General features: G+C 39.4%; 1 long non-coding RNA gene across 1 annotated transcript in view; it reads left to right on the top strand.

Moving 5' to 3' along the window:
- Nucleotides 1–27,459, top strand: part of LOC116216442 — a 60,682-nt gene extending 33,223 nt beyond the window's left edge. Inside the window, exon 3 of the long non-coding RNA XR_004159177.1 lies at nucleotides 27,240–27,459. This is a non-coding gene — a long non-coding RNA (uncharacterized LOC116216442). The remainder of the gene's footprint in view (nucleotides 1–27,239) is intronic.
- Nucleotides 27,460–27,763: the final 304 nt, after the last annotated feature.

Here is a 27,763-nt window from a genome sequence, read left to right as displayed (position 1 = left end):
TTTTTTGTGGAATCTACCATGATTAGATACATGTGCTTAATTCAGAAGGCTTTGTGTGAGATCTCATTCTAGTTTTGACAGAACTCAGGTAAAGTTCATTCTAGTGTTAACTCAGCCTACCCTGATTTTTGCCTTTTTCTTCAGTTCTCTTTTTAAAAATAAATTTGAGTGAAGTAGAAAATGTTCATACTCTATTTTTAACTTTCTAATTTTATAATGTGTAGACTTGACTTCAGAGAATTAATACTTTAAATTGTACAGAAAAAAATCTTCTTGAACTCTAGACTCATTGACTCAATGTTAACAAAGCCAACAGGTCATCAGCAAAATCTTTATTAACTTCAGAAGAACATCGGTGAGCCTGCTACTCTAGATCATGAAAAATATCATTACATTCTGCAAAAGTCATAATCATTATGTATGGTAGCAGACAATGAGCAAAATGTGGGGAAAGAGAGGTAGATGAAAGGTGTCATCAGGAGTAAACACCGTATGGAACTAATGTCCTGTAGAAAACTTATTGCTCTTCTTTTTGCTTTGCCTTATTCTGTGGGAGTTCTGGTTTTAAGACAAGCTGTTATGCAAGGCAGTATTAGAAGATTATTCTACCAGAGCAGTTTGGGTTATTTCTCACAGTATTTCTTCCACAGACAGGAATAAGGAACATTGTGCTAAAAGCACAGAGAAGAAGAGAAGAGCTTGTATTTAGCCTTCTTTTCCAATTTTCCTATATACTAACTTTGGACAGGAGTTTCCTGTGATGAGACACTTTATATGTTTTAGCTGTCAATGATAAAGGGAAATGTATTATGCAATCAATAGCACTTTTCAGTGTAAATCATTATATATAAGTGAAGCTCTTCTGAATTATGAAAATGTGCTAGGATATTTTTTTCTTCTGAAGATAGAAGACACTGTTGCAGGTATCCTGGCTGTTGAGATTCCTCATGTTTTATTCATTTGTCCTTCAGAACCAGGGTGGACACTGACAGGAAGTACTGACTGAACTTACACATTGATTTCCTGTGTCAGGGGAGCATATGGACCATAGAGTGCTGGCAGGATTGGGATGGTGTACCCAACAGGGTGAAACAGCTGTGCCCTCCTTGGCTGGGTGCTGTCCCATCACCCTCCAACAACAGGAACAGAACAAAACCATAGCTGAGAACCCCAGAGAGCTGTTGGCTTGTGATGACCTGGTGAGGCTGTGGTGGCAAGGCCATTTCTGGGTGCTCTGGGCAGCCAGGCTGTGGGTCAGGGGTCCTAATTAATGGCACACCTGGCCAGGCACAGGCATGGTTATAACACAGCTGCATCATAGCTCAGACGGAGATCAAGGGTGACAGTCACAGATAACAGCAGTTTCTAAGGGAGGGAGGAGCTGCCCCTGCTAAGGCTTCTTCTAATTTTCTTCACCAGTTTTCAAATTCAGCAGCTGTATTTTCTCTAAGCTGGTCCTGAGCCCAAGCAGTCAAATCCCCAGGAACAGGGGGATGAACGTTTAGCCTTGACTGCCTATTTGCATGATGCTGTAAAAACGTAGGTCAAATCAAACAAAATACTGCTAGCAAGTCAGACCAAAGTTGCCAATAGCTCAATTTTCTGTGGCCAGTAAAAGATGTCTACTGTCAAGAATACAAGGACAGTACATTCATGTAGCAGTAGTTCTCCAGGGATTTGTCCAATCTTCTCTTGATCTCCTAGACAACTCTAGAGCTCATTCATTTATTCAACTTTATCACAAATCTGGATTTTTTTTTTTATGTCTTTTCCTTGGTCCTAAAGCTGTGTATATCAGAATCTCCCAACTCTCTTGCTACATGCCAAAGGCTCTGTTTTGGCTGATGCCACGCTCTGAAGAAACCTCTCACAAGCCTATGCATTATCAAGCTCCAAGTTGGCTGACAAAGATAGGGGGACGTGAAGTTTACTCCCTGAATATCTTGAAAAAGATGTGAACCAGATGGGTTTTCTGGACAGAATGTAAGTCTTGAAGGATTTCTCTTGCATGAACTTGACTGCTGCTCTCTTCAAAATAGGTAAAAGTTGCATCTACAAATTTCTCTTGTAAAGAATTCCACCAGCGAACAACATGTAGGCAATGTTTTGAAGCCTGCTCCTGCGAGGCTTTACAATGGCAATTTGTTCTTAGTAAAAGGAGTCAATGGTTGATCTCTGTGCCTTCTCCATTTTGCCTGTTGCTTTACGGAACTTTATCTTAATTTCCCAGGGTTTCTCCCCCAAGCCAGATGAAAGAGTGCTACTTCACATAATATCTCTACTGAAGCTTGTCCACACTTGTAATTATCCTTACCATGAGTTTATTCAGTTCTTCCATGGCCTTTTTAAAAAGGGGAGCCAGAATGACACATCTTAATTTGTAAGGGAACCCTAATTCCTTATGGTGGCATAACAACATTCTCTATTTTGTTCTCATTTTCATTACTAATGATGATATGACTTCATATATTTCATTTCTGTGGTCTTTCTCCTGAGTGCTACTGGTCAGCTCAGAGCTCCTTGTTTTGTATATAAAGTTAACCTTCTTCCCCTTGTGCATTGCTTTACATAAATCTAATTGAATTCCATCTGCTTTCTCGTTATCCATTCTGTGAAGCACCTCTACAGGTTTTCACTACCATTCTCTATGATTCCTACTCAGTATCAGTTCATGCTGTCAGCAGAAGCTCTCAATTCACTGCTTATGTCCTTTCCATTGATCATTACTGTATTGATTAGTACATGTTCCCAATACAGATTTTTCTAAATTTCAATAATCTTGATCTGTTCTACTTTCACACTACTTTCTCTTTCCTGGCTTTTAAACAAATAGTTGTCATGAAATGTCATGACTAATTAGTTTCTTGAAAAGGTACTATAGAAGGACTTTCTTAAGAACAAAGGCAGCAAAGAAACCACCACAAACAAACAAACAAATAAATCAACCAAACAGCAACAAAATCCTTTGGAAAGCCAGGTAGTTGATATCAGCTGGATATACTTGCTGACTGTGGAGAACTTGCGGACAGTTGCTAGACAGGCCATGCAAAAAGTCCTGTTATTTATTCCCCAAGTATGTCTTTATCCACATACCCACTAATTCTGTCCTCTATTACAGTTTCTATTAGCTTGCCTGACACAGACATGGACCTTCTGAAACATGATTAAAAATCTAACATCCTGTTTGCTGCCTTTCAGTCCTAGATGCAAGGTCTAACAAACAAGAGATTACAAACTACATATTTTTCTGCTCTTTGCTTCAGTTTCTTTATAATTTTGGAGTGAGTATCATTTAATTCTGCTGATTTTGTTGTCTTTTTTTCCTACGGTTTCTTCAGTGGTTTGTTAATTAAGATGTATTCTCAGAGTTGCTAACAATGAAGACTCCAGTGTGCAAATCTCCCAGTTTTGTTCCACAATTGGCCCCTCCCTTGATTCTGTTAGAGACTTCTACCAGAATGAATCTCTGTCTAGAAAAACAAAAACAACAAAAACTTTCTAATTAGATCAAGGAAAAAGTCTTTGAAATGTCCCCCCAGGCTTGACACTGAACCATACATTGGTTAACTTGTTGCAATGTAAGGTTCTGCTCACTAGTTTAAATTCTATTCAACTTTTTATGTTTTCTGTTCAAAACATAAAGTTTGAGTTCATACTTTATCTGATTATATAAAATGAGAACTGAATGTTTTTTTTCTTGGTGCAGCTGTGCTGGAAAGCAATAAATTTTGGTTACAACAAGTTTGTTGTGCCTGATGCCTAATTACATTATAAGAAAAAAGTATATTTTATAGTTTTATCTATTATGATTGTTCACAGAAATGTACAGGTTTGGATGTTGTAGAACTGCTATTCAGAAAGGTGGAATTCTACCTCTAAAAATGATGCCTAAAATATGAACAACTGGTTGGGAAAAAATAATAGTAAAAATGACCTTTTCCTTACTGTATTTTGCACTCCGTTTTTGGAACTTTGTAGAAATTATTCTACTCCACACCCTTCCCAGAACTTCCTCAAATCCTTTTCATAAATCCTATAATAGTTCCACATCAGAACAGAAATGAACCTTGCTTGTACTGCAGTGTCCTGCTGATCTGCCAGGCTGTTCTTCTTGGGCTCCAGTGATGCACTAGTGACGGGCATCTTGAGTGGCAAACCCAGAGTTCTGGGCATTCATTCCCTACCTTTTATTCTCCCTCAAACACTGACATTTTCTTACTGTTTCTAACCTTCATTAAGCTCCTGAATCATCCTTGAGATTACCAAATGATTGGTTGCATTCAGTCTTAATTATGCAAATATATGATTGCATAAAAATAGGATGTGACTATCTGACACATGGAGGACTCTCCTGAAGAAGGCTGTCTTTGAGTTTTCAACAAGTAATTGACAACCTGAGTTTGAAATCCATCCTCTTCCATTAGTAATTCCTTGAATTCACAAAATAACATTTTCTAAGTATTATTTGCATTGCATATGAAGCTGTATTTGTAAAATAAAACTGGATAGGAAGTTAGAAAATTTAGTAATCACATCTTTATTCAATAAAAACACGATGCATTATGAAGTAATCTTCAGTTAATAACAATGTAATGTTTTCCCCCTCTGATTTCAGTGTACAAGGTTGTGAGAAAATGACCACTTTTTTTACTACCTTTATCACTAGCCTTTAGTGTTCCATATACTTTGTTTGCAGTGCATTCAGAGCCAAGCTTGTTCTGAGTAAATAGTTATTTCTGTGTGGGCTCCACTGCTGATAATAACATTTCTATGTACTTGACAAATATTACTAAATTTACTGTCCCACGGCCTTTGGGAGATTGAGGTACGTTGCTGACGTTCCATAGGTAGAGGATTAAAGCCACATGCTTCAGTAATATGTGTGTGTACACATATATATCCAGGTAATATGAATAACTGCTTTGAATCTAGATAGAATTTTCCAGAAGTTCCCTATTGGATGCAGAGGCATTTCTCTGGTGGTCTGAGGAAAATGCCATGCTTCCTTAGTACCATGCAACTTGGGCTGTAGAGACTATGATGTAAAGAAGGGCTGTGCAAGTGCTTGTTCAACAACTTCTACATCCCCATCAGCATCAAGGCTTGGGTCCACAGAAATGGGCGAGCACAAATTGCACTATCAGTGCAAATACTTACATTGCCTTCTGGCATGGCACTGGTCTCCATACCGAAGGTTTGTTCAGGATTTGCTCCATGCGGGCCAAAGGATAGGGCTCATTACTGTTTGATGAATGTGGGTTGGAGAGAGAGAAAACAACAAAAAAAGCAAGGGTGGGGAAAAAAAAAAAGCAGATGGCCAGGTACAACAAGGTGCCTGAAGCAGTCTCGTAACAGAAGAAAACCTCTATAGAAGGTTTACTGGGCTGGAAGACTTAGAGATGTGATCAGGGAGATGATCTCTAACTGTTTGACTTTTCTTAAATTGAAGAAGCAGGATATTGCATGTTCTTGTGCCTCAGCTGGCCAGCATCAAAGACACCTGATCCCCACCCCCACATCTTCCTTTTGAAGGTGAATTCTTCATACTCTTGGTTTTGTTTTCTCTGGTTAGACAGACTCTTGGATTTGGAAGATTAACATGTTTAGCCACGCTCCTGCTGAACTCTAATATTCACAGGTCACTCAGCACACCTATAAGGAGATTTTTATGTTGTCAAATGACATACAGAATAGTTTTTGGATGTAGCTGCTCTAACAGTGCTTTTCTAGACCATTTTTATTTATTTTTTATTTATTTTTTTCCAAAATTCTCTCATATGGAGTCATCCTTACCAGGTAAGTCGGGATCCCCTACATCATTGATTTTTCCCTACTTATGATGGGAAGCAGGATGTTTTGTTTGAACAGTCACCAGAGAGGTGAGAGCTGCACAGTTTGTAGCTACTGGGTTATACTTCTCAATTCCAGCTTGGTAGATGACTCTGCTCTGGTGATGCCCAGCTCTGCCTCATTTCTCCCAGCTCCCAAGCCTTTTTGGCCCCTCCCTGTTTGCTCTGTTGATGTTATTCAGGAAGATGAGGAGTGCATTCATGCTGATGTTTTAGTTTGGATCAGGAAAGCACTTATCAAGTGACTGTCCCACGAATCTCCTCTTACCATGGTTTGTTTGCAGTGCAGATCTGTTTGTTACATACAGGGTAGATTCCTTGTGGAGGAAATTTAACTGTAATGTGCTCAAACAGCCGACTGCACTCAGTGTGCATCCAGTCAGCAAGAATAGTCAAGAGACATTCTGAAATATTTCCTTCCCCTCCAGTAGTCCTTCCTTCTCTGTTGTGCCATGCTGCTTGTGAACTCCTTGTCCTGTCCTCCCTGTTTTTGCAGTTCCTGTCTTCTTAGTCTTCTTATATTATTAGATCCACGCCGTCCCTCAAAATGAGAAAGAAAGCTTTTGATATCATGTTTATATTAATTAGGCAATGCAATCCATTGATTCAGTGTTATTACATCACTGGAGTTTGTATCCTGTGACATTAATACTATTGCACAGATTAGGACTATGGTCTAGACTGTTGTTAGTTGCACATCTAGATTAAATAAATAAGACAAAATAAGATCTGATGTGTTCTCAGTCAAAAAAGGCTTTTCTAGCAACAAAGCTTGGAAATAAATTAACACATGTGAGTTGTTCTGACTTTGGTAAATGGGATGTGTAATTTCTCACACAAGAATTTTCTAAATTGTGCAGAAAGACTTCAGAGGTACAGCTGGTTGGTTAGTTTGTGGCAGGAGATACCCAATGTTTATACTTACACAGTTAATTAGAAAAAAAAAATAGAAACCCACCCTTCTTTACATTCTAATGGACTTGGATTCCTTACCTTTCCCTTCCATCATCAGTTTGCCTTCTTTTTCCCATGTGGACTCACTCTATAATTTCCCATTCCTTTCTTTCCTGATAGAATCAGTTTCTGCAATGCAGCCTTCCGTTCTGCTGTCCTTGGGCAACTCTCATGTTCAGTTTGATTATGGGTTTCTTTTAGAGTTTAATTTGGAACATGTGTGTTGTCCTTGAAGCTTTGTCAAGCAGGTAACCCTGCTTCTCATTCCCTGATGATTAGACCATTTTACCTTTCAAAAACACACCAACAATGGCAGGCCGAGGAATCTCTTGCATAGCAGACAAATACTGCAGTACATACAGTATTAAGTTCTGTAAGACAAACATATTTGGACCTTAGGACCCCATATAAGGATCCTATTAAAGTATATGTACCCTATAAAATTAGTATACCTATACCTATACCCTATAAAATTTTAGTGAGAGCTATTTCTTAGCAGGAAACATCTGCAGTTTATTTACTGACATAGTTTCAAAATAATAGTTGTTATCTTCCTGAAAATATCACTGTGGTCACATTAGATTGAGAAATTCAGCCTCTTTCACTAAAAATGTATTTTTCCATATTTATTTCTAGAGATTTTTCTGTTTAAAAGAAGAGATATCATGCTAAAGATTTAAAAGGAATAAAAGAGAGAAAGTGAGATTCTTGTAATCTTGTTTTGGGGCTGTTGTGTTCTTTGAATTTTTAGGGTATGATCCATCCATGAAATAAGTCAGAATGTGTTTTATAGTCTTGGGAGACCACATGGAAACTTTTATCTCTATGGTTAAGGACCAAGTTCCTTAATCTGATGAAATATATTAAGGGGAATTTAAAATATGCTCGTTTTAAAATATGGCATGTTAGTAAAGATTAGCAAAAATTTTATAAATTCTTAGAAATATTTATTTACATCATCAACAATAATCTGTAATAGAATGTTTAAACAGGTATATTTTCTTCACTTTTTCAGTCTAGAAATTCTATAATCAGTTATTTGATTTTTTTTTAAATACAGCCGCATCTTCCTTGTTCTTTACAATTTGAATCTGAAGCAGCACAGTGTATTGATCTCTTCTGTGGGCAGAATTAATTCCAGTCCAGCTTTAGGGAATTCAACATGGATTTGAAAAGATGTCCAGCTGCCCATACCATTTGGCAGAAGCTGTCTAAACTGTGAAAGCAGGGGCTAAATGCAGACATTTTGAGCTGTTGCAACCTCTCCTTGACTCGATATCTCCATCCATTATGAATCCCTCGGGCCAGATCCTCGCTGAGATAAATTGGCAAAGTTTCCCTAGGTTCATTGCTCCTGTGCTGACTTACATCAGCTGGGCCTGACGCTATTTTCTTGTTAAGTGAACAAAAGTAACAGGAGCATGCCTGCAGGACTCAGAATTGAAATGCATTTTCTGTAAGTACTGCTTGGCTTTGGCAATGGAAGCCCCTGGTACCCTGTGTAGGCACAGTCACAGGGGAGAGAATTATGGTAATGTGTCTGCAGCTGTTAGCTATTCTACATTTGAAGAAGAAAGAACTAACTGTGCTGATTGAAGCAGAGGAATGAGGAGCCATGCTGCTTGATCCCAGGCCTGCTATGTCACAGCATCAGTGCCTATACGGTTCTGAAATTCTCTTCTTCCTACTGATGACCTGGCTCTCTCATTACCAGATCCAGACATTTCACAGGAAAGTCCACTGCAGGAGCTGTGGAAAGAGAGAATCATATGATCATTAATACTGAAAAAGACCACTAAGACCATGTAGTCCAACCACTGAACCATCAACACCATACTCCCTACCCCATGTTCTTCAGTACCATATCTACATATTTCTCAAACCTAACCAGGTATGGTGACTCCACCACTGCCCTGGGCAGCCTGTGGCAATACCTCACCCTCTTTCTGATGAGTTTTTTCTTAATATCCAACTTGAACCTTCCCCAACACAACTCAAGGCCTTTCCCTCTCATCCTATCTCTGATACCTGGGAGAAAAGACCAAACCACCCCTCACCACAACCTCCTTTCAGGCAATTGTAGAGAGCGATAAGGTCTTCCTTGAGCCTTTTCTTCTCCAGACTAAACTATCTCAGCTCCTTCAGCCGCTCCTCATAAGACATATGCTCCAGATTGTTCACCAGCTTTGTTATCCTTTTCTGGACATGCTCCAAAATGGTGTTTTCCAAGGTATCATACCTTACTGTAGTTGCGCTGTGCCTCTCTCTTGTTTTCTCTAAAACCTGCAGAAGCAGGAATCACTGACCAGAAAGAGTAATATAGATGTAGATTAAAGAATTCAGTGTATACGACTCAGAGAAAAGTCCCTCTGGAAGGGACATGTTTGATATGTGGGATGTGCTCTCTCATATGAAGTGGGAAATAAGCAAGCAAAGCACAAGGCATTTTCATAATGGATCTCAGATTTTTGGTTCTTCTAATCCAGTGTGAAATTAGTTTGTGGTGCCTAATCCATATTAAACACTAACAAATTCCCAGGCATGGCTCTAATACCACCAAGAAGGGCTGTTGGCTGTATTCAACTTATCAGGATAAGCTAGAAATGCTACTGCTTCTGACAGCCTTAAAAAAGATCCCCATCCTCACAAGCCTTCCTTTTTCTATATCCTGAACATGCTACTTGTAGAGAGGAATATGCAGCCCATGTAATGCTAGAGCTTATGCTCACCTTTCAACTAGGAAATCTTATTGTTTCTGAGCCTGCAAAACCAACAGAAGTGTGGAAACCAGTGGTATTAGTTTGCAAATATATTGTTGCATTTAGCTCAGGTAATGATTGTGTATTTGATGTATGCATAAGATCCTGCTTAGCACTGATAGTGAGTAAAAGGTCTCTCAGAAGACAAAAAGGAATGTTTCACAAGTGGCACAAGGGCCTGTCAGCTAGGAGTTTAAAAGATTTTAATTGCTGAGGAAAAAAGCAGCAGTGTTTAGAAATGCTGCCTGATTTTATTGGCCGATTGCTCCAAAAACGACCAGCATGATACTCTTTTTATGTGCTGACTGGCCATTTTGAACTTGCCTCTGCTGACTGCTTTGGGCTCGGTTTCAAATCTCTCTTAATCCTGCAATGAACCTTTAATAAAGCTGGATTGACTTTAAATCAGTACTTAGAAACATTAATTAAAATAAAACAGGAGGGACCGAAAGATCAAATGATCCATTGTGGTGGTGGTGGTGGTGGTGTTTAAATCAAAGCTCTTCTCTCCACCCCTCTCCAGAAGAAAGCAAGCCTTTGAAGGATGCAGCTGTATGACTTTCAACATGGTTTTTAGGCTGGCCTTAGGTTTTAATTACTTTTGCTGTTTTTGGTTGGCATTTCCTCTATTTTGGAAGAGCAGCTTGAGATGCTTTTTTTTGCCCCTCCCTTCAGGATAAACCAGGCCAGATTGCCATGAATAGTGTGGGCAGGCATGACTAGCCTGCTCAGCCCTGCTGCTGTGTAACAGGGAGCAGCGTCTCCTGTAAAGGCTGGAAATGGCTCTAGAAAGTTCTCTGTTTCCCGAGCCAAATTATAATAGCTAGCATATCCACTGCTACAGCTCTGGCATTTTTATTTTTAATTTTTATTTTACTTTCCATGTGACCCTCCAGCAGTTTCTTTGTAGCCTTTCCCAGTACCAGCCAGCAGCGTGCTCCTGCAGACAATGCAGCCTGTATAGCACAGCGCTGCGCTCCCCGTTGTTCTGCTCTGCTATGCCTCAGGCCTGCAGGGATTCTCAGTGGTGGCAGAAGGAAGAGCGACTTGAAGAGAAACGTTAGCCTCTCTGAGGACTGATATTAATTACATGATATGGTTACACTTCAGGAGCTAGTTCGGGGACACCTGATCCTTGCTGCCAAGCCTGCTGTTTCATAAGTGAATGATCTCATCAGTTGTTCTTAAAGCAGTTGATCTTTATTCTTTGTTTCTCAATCCCTGCATTTCCTTAATAAGTATACTAGTTTTTTTCATGCAGTTAAAAATGTGAGAAGTCTATCAGCTGTGGGAAAGAGAAACCTAATAATCAGTAGCTAAAGCAATGCCTTAAGTGATTTTCATCTGCTGGATCTGCAGACTTGAAAACGTTTGGTAGTATTACTGAAAGGAAAGTGGAAGAAGAGGAGCTAAAAATTTCTTCCAGACTCAGGCAGATAGGAAGGCACAGATCTATCTTCCAGGACTGTCTTCCAGTAAAGCTGACATAAAACATGTGGTATCAGGCACAGGTAAGGCAGTTCTCTGAGGTGGAGAATGAAAGATGTTTAACTTATGGTTGCTGTATTTGGGTTGTTTCTGAGTCATGTAGCCTGAAGCCCTGCAGAGCTTCACTTACCATCTATATCCCTTCTCCGCAGGGACTGGTGGCCCAGCTTTCAGAAAACATACAAGGGCAAAATCTCATAGTTTGCACTGAGTTTTGAGAGTTACCGCTATGTCAGATAACAATGGAGCCTAGAAGATATTATGTAGTACTGTAGTTACCTAGGCATAGACATGGCTTGTGTTGGACCAATTGTAAAGTAACATAGCTTTTAGCCTGTCTTACCATTCTAAGAAACAGCTAAGGAAAAACTGCCTAGTCTGGAAAAGAGGAGGCTTGGGGGAGACCTCACAGCTTTCTACAATTGCCTGAAAGAAGGCTGTAGCTAGCTGGGGATCAGCCCCTCTTCCCAAATAACAGCAATAGGACTAGAAGGAACAGACTTAAGCTGTACTGGCAGGATATTAGGAAAAGATTCTTCTCAGAAAGAGGAGTGAGGCATTGTAACAGGCTGTCCAGGGAGGTATTGGAGTTAGGGTTCCTGGAGGTGTTCAAGAATGTATAGATCTGATACTGAGGGACATAGGATAGCAGGCCAAGTGAGGATGGGTCAGTGGTTGGACTAACTGCTCTTAGTGGTCTTTTTCAACCTTAACGATTCTATGATTCCATGAAATGGATCGGTCTGGGATGCTTATGTTGCACAGGGAAGAAACTGTAGGGAGGGCTGTGAAGTAAGAAATACTTTAATATCAGGCCAGAGACTGCTCTTACTGGAGTGGGTAGAAGTTTTGTTACTTATTTCTATAAGAGTGGATAGTCTGCTTTTGTTCTTTGTAATATCTCACATCTGGAGCTTCCTAGGGAGGAGGGAGGAAAAGGTTTGGAATGACAAGTAAATACACAACTACTCATTTTCTTGGTTTAAATGCAGTGTCTTTTCTATAGCATTGCACTGGGCTGAGTAGGAGGAACAGAGTTGTCAAAAATAATCATGAGAAAAAGAAAGCAGAAAATTCAAAAACGCTGACAGTAGCTTCAAGTTTAAAAATATGAATTCAAAAGGAATTACTTCTTATGTAGCAATGTGTTCGTTTCGCTATTGGGCTAACTGATCTTCTTGATGCGGTCTCACAGCATTAGTCATAGCATCTTGCTAGGCACCAGTCTGCTAGGTCTCATGTTACTGTAGCTAATTGCTTTATGATCTTTCTCTCTATCCCCTGTTTCCCGTTTGAAGCCACATCCATATCATCATTTATTTTGGGAAGGTAAGTCCTAAGTGTAAAAAAAGTGATGATGGGAGGATAGGAGAGCAGTCAAGAGAAGGAAAAAAGGATGCAGAAGAGGTTTAAGTGTTACCACTACTTTTTCAGCAGAAGCAGATCAGTGCATATCTATTGCCCTGGAAGAAATTTTGCCAATTTATACCTTTGGAAGATGCCTCATATCAGTTTGCTGCATGGCATGATTTAAAATTATTTAGAAAATGCATTCCTTAAAAAGGCCATCGCACTTCCAGAAGCATTAACAACATGTACTTACATGTGAATTGAGAAACAAACACAGAAATAAAACCACATGTTAATAAAAATAAGTAAAAATAACTTTGCCTTTTAAATTTTTATGCTCTGTATTGGAAATAAATGAAGACAGTGATTTCAGAGAATTAGACATAAATGCCATTATTATTATTACAAGAAGGTAGGTGGTGAATGATGGGCAGAGAATGTGTGGGAAGGGAAAGTTACTTGAAGAGCAAAAGTTTAAAAAAAAAAAAAGGGAAGAAGCAACAAAATAAGAACAGAAGTGTTCTTATATACAGCTTTTGTATGGATTGCTCCAAAAGTAATGTCTCCTATTTATTTTCATGGAAACTACAAGTGATACAAAGAGCACAAAAACTCTATTTGACAGAGCAAATTCTCAGCAACAAAACACTATTTTTCAACATAGCCACCCCTATTAGCTATGCATTTTTGCAGGCAATGAACAAAAGCCTGCATGCCGCATTCATAAAATCGGCGCCAATGGAAGTGACACACTGCTTCACAGCTGCTCTGATGCTATTGTTGCTAGGAGAATGTTACCCATGCAGTCCATCTTTCTTTGGCCCAAATAGACGGAAATCAGAAGGTGACCAGACTATACAGTGGGTGTGGTAGAACAGGCAAGCCAAGGTTGGCACTGTGCTCCGTGACTCTCAGATGGTATGTAGGAGTTATTGTGTTGCAAGAGAAGGGTTGTCTTCTTCAAAAGAAATTGTAGCTGTCAGGCAAAGTCCCCAGTGACTAGAAGAAGGGAAAAATCACCCTCATATTCCAGAAGAAGAGAAAAGAATACCCAGGGGAACTACAGGTCATCGAGCCTCACATCAGTGCCTGGGAAGATCATGAAGTGGATCCTCCTGGAAGAGTGTTAAGGCACATTCAAGACAAGGAAGCGACCTGAGACAGCCAGCACAGCTTCACCAAGGGTGAAGAAGATTAACAGTATGGCTACCATCCAACTTGCAACTTCTGATCTAAGTACTTTGAATCTATCTCTGAAATGTTTTCCTGGACAATAGGATCTGAGTGTAAATGTTTTTGAATAAGAACTCACCAGTCAGTTGCTCATAACTTGCCTCCAGGCTCAATTGCAAATGCTTCAACTGCAAATGCTGAATCAGTTTATTATTGAGTTTCTTTAAAATGTGCACAAATTACAAGGCCTAAATGACAAGGTTGAACTGGGAGGACTAGCCTATCCTTTGCCACTTTGCCTAGCCCCAGCAGATCTATTCATTTAAAACAAGTTGTACTGCTGAACTATGTTTGGGTGATCCTTAGTACACTGGGCACCAATATGAGCAGGGTATCAGTAAGAACTGTTACCACTGGAAAAAAGTAGCCAAACAAGGAAAAGATAAGTTAGTTTGACCTGAACTTGAGCAGGCATGAAGCTGGAACTTTGGAAATCCAGTGCTAGCTTTTGTTTTCACATCCACTTCACTCACAAGCAAGTTCTTTGAATGCAGAGTCTGCTCACAAAAAAAAAAGGCTTTCTAATTTGAATAATTTACAGTAGGAAATTAAGGACTTCAGAGAGAGGTATCTTCTGGGTTAGACCTGTGATAAAAAGAGTCTGGTTTTCATTTTCATTTACAAATGAAGTGCACAATTAATGAATATACAGAAGTTATGGTATAGCAGAGAGTTTGGCTACATAGTTGTTACACCAAAGCAGGAAACAGAAATGATAGGGACACTCACCCATATCCTGGGCTTGTGTAGAAAACTCCAGTAGAGTGGATCTCCAGAAGAGATCCTTTCCCACTGGCAGTCAGCTCTTAAACGGGTCTAGGAGAGGTGGAGCCAGGCTCCACCCCTTCCTGCAGCACAGGTGAATTGCCTTCACCTGTGCTCCCGTGGCTGACTCATTGCTCGCCTCAGGTGGTCAATGAGAGGTTCAGGCCATGATTCAGCAGTTCCCATACAAGAGGTTTGAAAGAAATGAAAAATTACAGTAGTTTTTCTTTTCTTTGATACTCATGAGCTGCGGCGTGTAATCCCAATTCTTCATAAACTGTGGGTAGTCTGAGAAGTAAGCACTTGAAGCAAGTTTAAGAGTGCCTCTTTATTTGGCTCTAAATCTGACTATAAACAGACTTTCAAGGTGAAAAGCCAAATGTTGTCTGGTCACATTTGTGTGAATCTCAACTAATAGCTATTGTAGCTATGATGAACCCAAAGCATAGAACTTATCATTGTTCTCTTTTCCTTGAAACCTTGCACCAAGCCTGATGTGTTTTCTGTATTTCTAGTTTATTTTGCCCTATGCTGGGCCTTTGTGTACATGTTTCTATAGTCTCCAGCTCTCATAATTCTCAAAAATAATGTTGAAGTGAAATTCCTTGGGAAAATGCTTCCTGACACCTTCACCTATATCCTTCAAGAATTCTTGCATCATCCCATAAAACAAAAGGCAGAAATGAAAATATTGAGTTTTGTTTGTTTTGTTCTTGTAAATACTTTCCAAGTAGCATAGTAACCTTAAGCTGTAAAAATGCAGCCTCAGAAATGCTCAGTGGCACTAAGAGCCAGCTGTCTTAAACACATGCATATTTCTGTGCATCTTTAGAGCAAGTGAATGGATATCTGAAACATACATTAGAAATAACCAGTTTTAGAGCCTGCCTTCTAGTTCTGGTCCCATTTATTTAGCCAGAATCTTTCTTCCCCGCTGCTGTGAGTGGTGTTTCTTACCAAGCTGTGATGCTTGGGGACATGAATAGCCATCAATTATGCAGCATTACTCAGACTTCAGCTGAGCACACTGCATCTGATGAAAGCAAGCAGAAAAGAATTTGGGCCGGAGTATCTTGATTCATATGCATTATTATTTATTTGCATGAAGCACATGAGATAGGACTATAATTCTGTGCTGAGTTATTGTCTGCAGAAGACAAAGGTCACACCTCTTCCTGTGCTTCTTTTCCTTTCGTGTGGGGAAATAAGAGCCCTCTCCCGCTGCCCACATTTATTTACAAACATCTGAGTTTTGAAGGTCTTTTCAGAGTCTAAAAACACCTCTCCACTGTAATTCATCCTCTAGCACGTTAACAAGTAAGTCCAAAGAAAACATGGTTTTGATTAGCCAGGAATCCTGTGGCTTTAAAAAAAAATAATCACCAAGCCTGTGGTATTTTTAAGTTATGTATATTTCTTTTGCATTTTATTTTCTACAAAATGGACATCCTAGTAAACAGTTATGTGAGATCACGTGTAGATCAGACATGTGAACCGGTTTAACTCAAGACAAATCAAGCTGCCCTGATTTTTGAAAAGCAGAAAAACTATCATGTTACTTGAATACAGCTGAGAGCTGCCCCTAGTGAATGATTCAGGGCTATGATTCTTGCACGATCAAATGTCTTTCTTTCAGCATGCAGCTTGTTTTTTTTGCAGGCTTGCAATTGCTCCCTTCTCAGGAGCTGCCACGGTACCTTTCTGCTCCAAGCGTAAACATGCCGCATGGCCTTTTCAATCATGTGGCCTTTGACTGACATGTCAGGATTTCTATAGCTGGCATTTTCAGCCAAAAAGATAGAAAACCGGTACAGCAACATCCAGAATGAGCTCACTTACTGTGCTTTACAGTCTTTTTACTCACAGGCTCTTGATCAGCATTCGTGAGGCTGTTTTTTTGTTTTTTTTTTTCTTCTTTCTGAAAACACTTGAAAGCTAAAGGGTCTGATTTTGACTCTTGACATATTTGCAGAGGGCTGCACGGTCCATGACAGCAACAAGGTAAAAAGAAGAGGACTATTCCCTTAGATCCTTGAGTGGGGAAATTGCAGAAAAGACAATGAAAATATTTGCCCAAAGTCATGTAGGAGAACTTGAACGTTGACCATGAGATTGTTCTTTCTCCCAGTGTAATCTCCGCATTTTCCTGGGCTGAGCAGGAGCTTGGGAATTTAGGGAATTTTCCAGGCTATTGGAGATAAATGCCTGGAGTAGGCGTGGAAGTGGTAGCAGATCATATCAGGAACCATTTTGTAGCTAGAGCTTGCTCCTCTGAACTCTGACAATAGTAATGTTTTTATGAGTTCTGATTGCAAAGAAAACCCCAGAAACCTGAATCATGGGGCACAGTGCAAAGAGCTTGCAGCAGTAGTTCTGTGAGGTGCAAACAGCCCATTCATTTCAGCAAGATAACTCAGCTGGTGACTAATGGTAATTTAAATGTCAGACTTGTTAGCAGTTTCATTCCTAATGAAAGACCTGGCTTTACAAATAGCTTTGCTGGATGACTTTTCTGATAAAACCCTACTAATGGAATCGCAGTTATACTAGCAAAAAAAGTGCTATGACTAGCATAGTTTACAGTGGTTCAATGTGTGAAATGAGCTGTGCTGACTAAAGCACCTTTGGACAATACAGCTGCTTCTATGGTATCCAGCAGATTTGTGGCAATGGATTAAAACGAGGCGGTTGAAGTGGCTATTGCCCAGAACTTCGATTTAGGTCTCTTTCTGTACATTGGGTTGAAAATTGAGGTAATGCAGGATGCACAAACAGATCAGGTGTCACTGCCTAGCAGCATCTGCGAAGGGTCCCAGGGTCATTTAATTGCAGGCTGTAGTCACAGGCATGTCAGAACACTACACTAGAATTTTAGGCAGCGTAAGAACGTTTTTTTACAAATCAGATGCACACCTTTGGATTTAACCAGTATATAACTAAGCCAGGTAAAATTTCATAGTTTCATGTAAGGGCCCTCACAATTGCATGACATAATTCTGCACGCACATGGTCATAGAAGTGGTGTGTTTGCTTGATGGCAGAAGTGCTATTACTTTTTCCTGATAAGGAAGAACCAAGTGAAGAAACCTAGCACAGCTACTGAGTTCATTCAGACTGCACTCAGGGGATTCATCATCACTGCTGTATTTTGAGCACTGATGTGGTACACTGCATGAAGCATCTCAAGCAGGCAAATTACTCTGCCTGTAGTAGCAAATCCCACTCTGATTTTCCAATTATTTAAAGAATAAACGTATTGGTTAAGTATGCCTTAAACTTGGAGTGTAAATGCAGAGAGGCAGCTTACGAGCAAAGCTATGCATCAAAGGTAGCTTTCATTTTCTGATTTGGTGAAAGCAATGTAGAAATGAAAGTTCCTGGATTTGGTTTTTCAGGGTAAATATTTGGATTTGCCTGTCGATCTTGCTGTGCACTGACTGTTCCAGTCCACAAACCCTGCAGTAATGCATAAATGCACTCTCCTTAGGCAGGCAGTAAAGGATCTGAGTTCAGCTGTGCCTCTTCCCAAGCTTTTGCCAGCCTGGCTGCAGGGGGCACCATTTAAAAATAAGGGCCAACACCCTCCAATAATGAACTGTAGTGTCACTCTGAGCAATTGCTTAACATTGAATCACCAGGATGTCAGCTTGTTTCTCCCCAGAGGTGGAAGCACTGGATCTGTGCACAGAGGTCATCTCAGACAGAGCTTCCATTGTTAAGAGAAGCACTCACTTTGTTATTCACCTTCATGAAGGCGTCTGTAACCTTAATTCTCTTGTAGTAAAATAATGCTTTTTTTTCCCCTAACTTGTCTTCCTGTCTTATCTAACGTCGGAGCAGCATCAACAAAAGCAGTGTGGTTTATCTGATAATGTGGAGGGCTGGCATTTGAGACCTACAGTTTCCCACACTGGATTTGTCACAGGCTTGGTAGGTGATGTGACAGCATAATAATAAATTGAACATTTTTTACCCGTTGTCTGGGGAAACGGAAATGCCACAGACAGCCGTGTGTTTTCGAAAGCTTGTCTTTGGCCATCAATTGCATGTGTTGCAGAGGGTTAAGCTGTTAGCTTTTGTCATAAATGATAATGGAAAACAACTTCCTTGCTCGTGCAGCCCTCGAGGTCGAATATAGCTTTATTTACAAAATTGAATTATTTTGTGACCAGACAAAATATTTATTTCGTATAGGCTTTATTTTGTACAGGTTTCAGTGAACACTAACATTCTGTTTAGTAATCTTTGTAGTGCAGCCATCATGCCTGGGTTACAAAACACCCTTGTGAAACTGAAAATACATGGCTGCAGTGCGCAAGTATTTGAAGTGCATGACTTTCATCTGGGATTTTGTTTAGTGGGGTGAAATCCTAACTGTGTTCAAATCAACAGGGCTTTTGCCATTTGTTCCAGCAGACAATGAAATTTTCAGTCAAGAACAGTTTAGCAGATTGGTTGCAACCTTCTCAGCTTCTTTGTGGTTTTAGAATTGTGTCCAGACAGAGAAAGATTAGATGAGACACGGCTTTCAGCTACAAGTTCGAAAATGCTTTACAATTTTCCCTTGCAGCTTCCTATGTGAATTAATGTTTATTCCTCTTTTAGGGAAAGAAAATGGATGTTTTTTCAAAACTTGCCTAAGATTGCGCAGCAAGAGTCACGGAACTGAGGGTCCAAACTGACCGGTCATGTGCTTTAGCTGTCACAGTTCTTGACTTGAGAACTGAAAGGAGGGAATCATGCCTTTTAGTGTCAGAGAGGCTGGAATCTGCCTGTAACCCTCAGGAGACATGAATAGCACAATGAAACATGGTTTATGTTGCTTTGTGGTGCTGATTTCCTAGTTCGTTTTTCCCTTTTCATTCTGCTGCTGCTCTATATCTTTAATGTCTGTGCTAAATTTTAGGATCCTTTTGTGGATCTAGAGGACACTCAGGAATCTATGACAGCTTGTTCAGAAGTAGGCAGAAGTGATGGATTTGAAAAGTGGAAAGGTTAGATAGCTATAATGGTGCATATATATAAATAAATCCCATGAGCAATGGAAGGCTTTCTGCCCCCCTGTCCTTGGATGTGGGATGGAGGAGGCTGCAAATCAAAATAACAGAAATTAAAGGTTAAACTACGCAAAAAATACATTGTTTCAAAACCACTTTTAGCAGAAAGTCCCAAATGCTTTTTTTTTTTTTTGGCAATTAAACATTTTTTTTCCCTTAAACCTTTCTGAAGTATCCATTTACACTCCAGCCGCCTAATGCATAATGCACAAGTCTCAGAAGGTCACAGCTGGGTGGGGACGGTGCTTTCCTTTGTTGCTTTAATAGTCTGCAGCTCCTGCTATATCTGACTCTTGTAGGAAGAGCAGCTATTTAGAAAGCCTCCAGAGCCAAGGCTTTGAAGCTCAAAACACCGCTGAGGGCTTCCAGTTTGCAGAATAGAATGACGCCTTGACAACTTCAATCTCTGTGTTTTTAGTGGGTATGTTGTATGAGACTGGCTGAAATAGCTGTGTGAAAAGCAGAATCCTAAATGAAGCTTCTTCAGTTAGGATCTATTGTCTGCAAGTCTCATTAGTATTAAAACACTTTTTGTGCGTTGGTCTGTAACAAAATCTCTCTCTTATGGCACTGGCTGTGGCTTTAGGAAGCGGTGCCGGAACTAAAGAAAGATAGCTCGATCCCCGCGTGGAGCACTGGGAGGATTATGATGGAAATGTGCTCATTCTCGTCAGTTTACATTTTTTTCCTCTTAGCGTATCACAGGAATCTGAGCCAGAAAGGAAGGAGGGAGAACTGCAAACCTATAACTCAGGGTAAAATAAAGCAGATCCATATGGATAATCTGTCAGCAATAGCCTTCTCCTAGCATCTGGTAATAATCAATACCAGGCATAACGTAAATAACCCACAGTGTACTTGGTGTGAATGCATGTGTGCACTTGCGCATGCGTGTCCTGCACTTCTGTTCCATCTTGAAACCACATCTGAACTTTATTAGGGAGTTGCTTGAACACGATCGTTACTATTACTCCAAACTCACAGCATTGCTCTGCTCCACAAAGATAAATGTTTTATGTGTGTGACTGTACGCATGCAGAACTACAGGCTGTGCCAGAAGTGCAGGTGAATCGCTTGGGCCTATGGAGGCCATGTCACACAGTGGGACGCACGCCTGTGCGCGCGCACAAACAGGATCACCCTCTGTCTCTCATTCCGTCACTGGATTTAATGTTTATTATCATGGGGAACGCTCTTATCCTATTTAATCCTGTCTAGATGGCTCTAGAATTTCAGATGAATACCCTGGCTGAGAAAATGTAATCCAATAGTACTTTGTTTTGGGGAGGTGTTGAATGGGATGTAGCATACCAGTTCTGTTTTAGCTATTAACTTTTTCCTGCTCATCATGCTGTTTGTCTTTGCCTCCTTCAATAGCTATCCTCGTTTCCCAATACGCTCTCGCCGCAGTGGCAGTAACAATCACAAAGGCTGTGTCAGACCTTAGAGCACTCTGGTTTAGATGGATAATTAAACTGAGAAATATTTTTCAAACATAGAGGTGCAGCCTCTACAGTGTGTTTAATTTTAATCATTCCATCAGCTTAAGAAAATACTACTAGAATATGTAAAGATAGTGTAATATTCCCCTTGAATCTCTGTTGTGAAATTGTTGCAGACGTTTGAGTTACTCTATGACTGCACCCATAAATAATAAATTTCTGAAGGCAGCATACTAGGAATAGCTGAGCTGCATGGTGATGAATTTATGAGGAGCTGAGCAACCTGTCTGAGAGAGCTGAGAACTAAATTAAAATAACCTTTACTTCTCTCCTCCCCTCCCACCTGCATGGCATACTCCAGGGAAAGAACCATTCTTTTGTTTGACAATAGTGCACGCAGTATCAGGTATTTGCTTGACAGAGAATAAAGGAATGTGTGTTGCTGTAAGGCAATTGAATATAGGTTGCAAAACGTGATAGATTTGAAGGTCAATGGATCCAACGTTCAATCTAGCAAACAATCTATCTAGCTTGAATTATCTGTCAATACGTAGAGCTTGTCAATACTTTCTTTTATGAAGGAACATTTGTATGAAAAACGTTGTTTCATTAAATTAGTTTTGCTTGAAGTTAAAAAATATTTGGAAAAAAATCATATGCTTTGATTTTATACTGAAATGTTGTCACTTAATATCTTAGTATGAATACTTTAATATGGGCAAAGGTGCATCTAGCTTTATACTACCTTAATAAAATATAAAATTAATCCTTTTTTTTTTTCATAAAAAAAAGCTCAAGGCAGTAATGGAAAAGAACATCAAAATACCCAAAATTTAGAAGCTAATATTTATGTTTCAAGAAAAAGCTTTTAGCATTCATATCACAGAGATTCAGCAGCAGCTATCAATTACAAGGTTTTAAATTATCATCATGCACTGTGAAGTCGCTATTTCAAGTAAAACCCATTGCTCCATGTGCTTTGGTTATAGCTTGGTAAACAGACAAGCCTTGGCTACTCTCATCTTGTTAATCAGATGGGAAAAAGTCTGCCCATGGAGATTACATTTATCAAGTAATCAGAATACTTAGCTTTTTTTCACATTTTTTTCATAAATCAAGAGCAGGATAACTATTGTTTTGATAAAAAATCTTACCCACCAGCAATCCAAACCAAACCCAACCAAACCCAACCAAACCAAACCCATGCAATTTCCAATTTATCTTTTTTCCACCCCTCCTCTTGTTTGCAGGAGCTTGAGCAGGGAGTTGGATCAGGTGACTTCCAGAGGTCCCTCAATCATTCTGTGACTGTGAAAAGTGATGAGCAAAAAGACAGTGGGTCTTGTCTGATACTAAAAGTGGCTGCCAGGAGTAGGTGCCCTCAGTTTATGGTGAATGCTGTAGGATGACTCAGTGCAGCAGGTCCTGATGTGTACTTGGTAATGTATACTGATTGACAGTTTTCTTTTGTGCAAAGAAGACAATTAGGAATAAAACTGGAACAGGAAATGCACTCAGCATAGATACAGATGGAAAGAAATTTATTGAGCTCTAAGTGTGTGTGTTAGTACATACAAATTAAATACAGTGTTGGAATTATTGATTTGTAATCTAAAATGGCAAAAGGATATATTTCCTATTGGCTCCTATTTTGATATGGTCTGTGACTGCGGTGATAATGGATCTCGCTTTGTATAAAAAGCTTCAGTCCTTAAAATAAACAATAAAATGGTGCTCTTTCACCCGCACTTCTTCTAGCACATAGAAAGAAAGTAATACTTCCAGTCTTTTGCTGTGTCTGTTCTTTTTTCTGGAAGCATTTACCCTGTTACTGGAAAAAAAAAAAATATCTCAGTCAATAATTCATGGAAAACACACCAGTAGTTCACGTTTTGACCTTCCATTTTGGTAACAGATCTCTCTCCAACTCTCACAGGGCCAGGACATAACATTTTATCTGCTGCTCAGGATAGAAGCCTTCTGCCACAGCCAAAAGGAATGTCAATATGGCTTTGGGTCTGCCGTTAGAGTTGTATACCAGAATTACACAGAGCTTTTTTTTCCCCCCCTCCCCGTTCTCTAATAGGTAGTCTTTTAAGATATCAATGGTTAACTTACTAAAATTAATGACATGGTCAGGTATTTCCTGTGCATAATATTTTTGTACCCAGAGTGGACATAGATAGATAGTCCTGCTTCTCTGAGAGCTGTAAGAAGAATCCTATTCGTCTGCAGTACATACTGATACAGACAAAGCCATCAAGCCCTTTGCATGTTGTTTTTCTTGAGAGTTAGTGCATGTTTATATACCATATTGATTTGGCATGGCTTGATAAAGGAACCTTTCAACTTTACTCAGTTATTCGTGTTCATTCTAGAACATGGTGCATCCTGGAATTTTAGATTTGCTTCTGAGCTGCAGAAAACAAGAGAGATTCTTTGTTTTTCAGCAGTGTAGTGATTGTTGGAGGGTCTCAACCAGTGGGCTCCTGGCAAGTAGAGCAGTGATTCTCCCTGGTTCTTGCAACACACAAACTATAGAGCTTCAGAAGGACTAAGCAGCTGCTGGGAGTTTTGTTATTTTCAAGCTTACAAATATTGAATAAGAATTCCCTTGAATGTCATCTATCAACATACTCTAAGATGCAACTGGTTGTACCTAAGATCAAGTAGTTTTGTTTTATTTCATTTCAAAGCAGGGAAACCAAGTATTGTCTACTCACTACAATAAGCCTTAATAAATCCATTAGTTTTTCTTGTAGGTTTTGTGTAAAGTAAAAACTGCAAATAACCCAGTTTGCAATAGAATTCTTTTCCATGCTGTCTTTATGTAACCCCATCACTACTTGTTACTCAGAATCTAAAATAATGATGAAATATTCAGTCACAGTTATGAAGAAATAAAGTGCGTGTGAAGCCTAACCTTGGCTTTAGGTGAAAAATTCGCTTTGCTCTAAGAGAGACATTTTCATTCTGGCATAAACTGGTACTGCTTTGTTGAGGTCAAAGGACTTCGGCAATTTCTTCAGCTCTGCAGCTGTAAAATATGTACTTCAATGATGCCATGTGATAAAAGATGGGAGAATGTTTGATCAGAACAAACTGGGGGGATACACCATGAAACAACACCACACTGGGTTCCTGAAGTGGGAATGGATCTCTGTGCCACTCAACCTCCAATAACGTATACCTTTTTTTGGCATTATAACACTTCCATCTGATTCATTCATTTGTATTAGGTATTTATGAACAGTCTTTTAGATGACAAAATTTGGAGAGATCCATGGAAGATGAATTTACTTGTAAGCCCATGAGCTACACTGAAGTTCTTCCTTATGTAACCTCCGCTGAGGGGCTGAGATTGCCTAACTACAATATTATCAGTGATATTATCAATACTTTTATTATGAAGAATTATATCATTGTCAGTGCCAGTTATATGACAGTGAAGGGCAAAACACTCATTCTCTGAGATCAGCTTGCTTTGTCATACAGGATTCACAAGCCAAAGAAGAAGAAAGATCTGAGTATGAGAAGTTGCACCCTGTATGACTTCCCACCTCACATTTGTTGTCCCCTTTGCTACCTAAAAGTATTTTAAGAACTCATTTATTTTTCTGAAATAAAATTGCAGAATAATAACCAGGGGATCTCTCAGGACATGGAGCTGTCTGAGAAGAACAGGCATTTAGATGACATTAATTTTGCTCGGAAGGCAAAGGGTTCTCCATCTGCTCATATTTTTCATTATTTAGACCATGAAAAGCCCTAAATGTCTTTTCAGTAAATTCTTAATCTCCAAGAGAATATTTACTACCCTGACTCTGCAAGTCAGAGTTACCATCTAAAATTCCAATTATCAGTGAGTTCCTTATGAAGCTGTTTGCGTATTCTGAGTTTCCAACACATCCTTACTGATGTTTTATCTTGAAATGTGCATTAATTAGGTTTAGTCAACTTGGAAATGAACTGTGAGCTTACTGAAGCACTGCCAACAGGCAGCGTGATTCTGTGCTGTTTGATCTATTTAGATGTCTTAGACATGTTGATTCATAAAGGCTGGAAGAGCTAGCCATGCTAGAGCCTACAGTAGCAGTAAGAAATCACATTTCATATGTCATAGATTAGTATGAAGGATTCAGGGGATCTAAAACTCTCTGAAGTTGTTGATTAATGTCTTCTACACATCCAAAAGGAAAGAGGATTGTTTGGTTCCCATCAGGCCACAGGGGCATCAGTATCAGTTTGAACTCCAGCTCACCAATTAAAATCATTTCTGTATGAATTCTCAAGGAACTTTTTTTCTGTCTGAAGGAACGGTGACTTCTAAAACATTAGGATATCACTTGTTACTTTAGATTGCCTTACATTCAACCATTGATTTGGGAAAGGTCTTCCCTTAAATATTGCGTGATGTTTGTTAATAAGCTCGTGGCACTTTTTATCTGTTATTTGTTTTGAGTGACAAATTTATGTCCCCTAAATTCAAGGGAAGTGTATGATCTCTTTTGTGAGTTGGAAGGCTGTAGAAATAGTAAGCTCTTTGGAAGATTCTTATCTGACAAGCATAACAGAAAAGATCAAACTTAAATTGCTCAGTACTTGCTAGATGTGTCTAAAATACCTAAGACCATTTCCATGTACAATGGTAAGAATGTGTGTTTGCTGAGTTTTCACTAGATTTCAAATAATTCCATTTTAAATAAAACAGTCATATATATATATATATCTTATATCAGATAGACATCATATATATATATATATATATATTATAAGAAGTTTTCACACTTAGTCGGGTACCAAGCCTTTTTGTGGGCAGAGTGCAAGAGTATGGCTTCACTGAGAGCTTCAATTTGTCCTGGGAATGGGAACATCTAATTTAGCGCTGTGCTGCTTCTGAAATGATTGCCTATAATCAGCCAAATCTGTTGAGCAGATCTGGTGTTGACAGACTGCCAGATGAACGGTCTTAAGAAACGATGATGCCATTGTGTCATGTACGGTGAAAAGCAAATTGAGGAATAAGGAAAAAAAAATCAGTCAGCAAAAATGTAAGATATATAAGTCTGGCAAGGGTAATATCGTGGATTATTAAATAAAGGAATGAAGTTTCTGGCTTGTTCTTCAGGAAAGGGAAAATAGAATTCTCATCTAGAAATTTTGCCTACTGCTAGGTCTCTGCAGGTGGGAAACATATCTACTTGTAGTTAAGTGGGTTGCCTGAAGCACAGTTTTTTCAGAATTACCTCTTTAAAACGTACTTTTACACCTCTCTCCATCTTCATTACATTATACATTCTTCTATTGCAGAATGCACCCCAACTTAATTGCCAGGCTGGATGATTACTAAGAAAAGAATGGGCTCCAAACAAGGGCATCTGACTGGATTAGTGAGCAGTGATCAAGGTGTGCAGTGTAACATTCAGGTGTCCTTCACCAGCCTACTCTTAAGCACTGGCTGTAAGGGAAGGTGAATCAGACAGTTGATGTGTATATTAGTGATCTTGTTCATTGTATTCTAGGGTTTACAGTTCCATATCTATCTCAGTAACCTCCAACACCCTGATACCGGTTTGTGACAATTTCCTACCACTTTCTTCCCAAAGAAGAATAAAAGGAAAGGCAGATAAGAACAAGGCACACACGTTATTGCTTAAACTGTCTTTGCATGAAGCCAGAAAAACTTTAGGTCTTTCAAAGAGAACTTCTGAAGTATTTGTATAAAATTCCAGATTTCTTCTTTCTGTCACTATAACTAGTCTAGAAGTTGCAGGCCATTTTGGTACAAGTATGCTACTACTGTGGATGTTACTGCAGAAAAGCATAGGAATATTTCAGCCAACCTAGAATTCGCAATGACCAATATCTGCCTAGGCATGAGAGCACAAATTAAGCAAGGAACTATTCACTTCCTTTTCCAGTACGCAAATCAAATAACATTGGATTAAGCTATTAGGTGGCAAGAACAAAACTAAGGGAGACAATGCTTCAGAAAATGTAATATGAAGCTGTGGCACTCTGTGCTGCAGGATGTTGCAGATGCTAAAACTGCATATGGGATTGAAAATTGGAAATCCATATTTTATGGAAGAGAAGTCCTTTGTGGATTCTTAAACACAAAAATAACAGTTCTCTCATTGCAACAGTCTCTAGGTTGCAAACTAATAGTTACTTGGTTGATATTTAATGTTTTACTGCAAGCCTTCCTTGGGCTTTTAACTCTTTTTCAGGCATCCGCATTTGGCCGCTCTTGGGGTAAGTAGAATAAGACAGTAAGCTGAATGGCTGCTTTGCCTAAGTATGACCATAAACTGAAAAAAAACAAACATCTGTTCTTCACAGAAATGGTGCGTGCAAGGGGGCAGGAATCAGAAGCACTCAAGCTGTGGACTGCACTGAGGCAGAAACCAGCAGTTGCGACAATATCTTGGCAAGCAGGAAGCTGCTAAAGATGACAGTGCGGGACTAAAAAAGAATGAGAGGCCATGGAGCACAGTCATGGGTTGACATCTCCAAAAAAGCCCAGAACAAAGCCTGGAAGCTTAAAATCTCAAGACTAGCTAATGGGTAAGAGAGCCTAGAATACCACAGAAATAATCTAGGACCTACAGTGAAATTAAATACTATTCATGTGAAACTTACACTAACTTACTCAGTTGGGATCTGAGTTCTATCACCTGACTGGTGGGATTTTAACTATTGAAATTGCAAATGAGTACTGAGAATGATTTTTTGACAAAGACTATTTTTAGAAAACCTTGCAGCTGAAATTACATGAATATTATATGCAGCATTACTCTCAAAAATAGGCAGCATCAATGGTATACAGTGAACAGTCAATGGTATACAGTGAAAGAGTCTTACTG

This window comes from Meleagris gallopavo, chromosome 3, assembly GCF_000146605.3.
Source record: "Meleagris gallopavo isolate NT-WF06-2002-E0010 breed Aviagen turkey brand Nicholas breeding stock chromosome 3, Turkey_5.1, whole genome shotgun sequence".
Taxonomy (NCBI): Eukaryota; Metazoa; Chordata; class Aves; order Galliformes; family Phasianidae; genus Meleagris; species Meleagris gallopavo.
The sequence above is the reverse complement of the archived record's forward strand: the minus strand, read 5'-3'. Positions and strand labels throughout refer to the sequence as shown.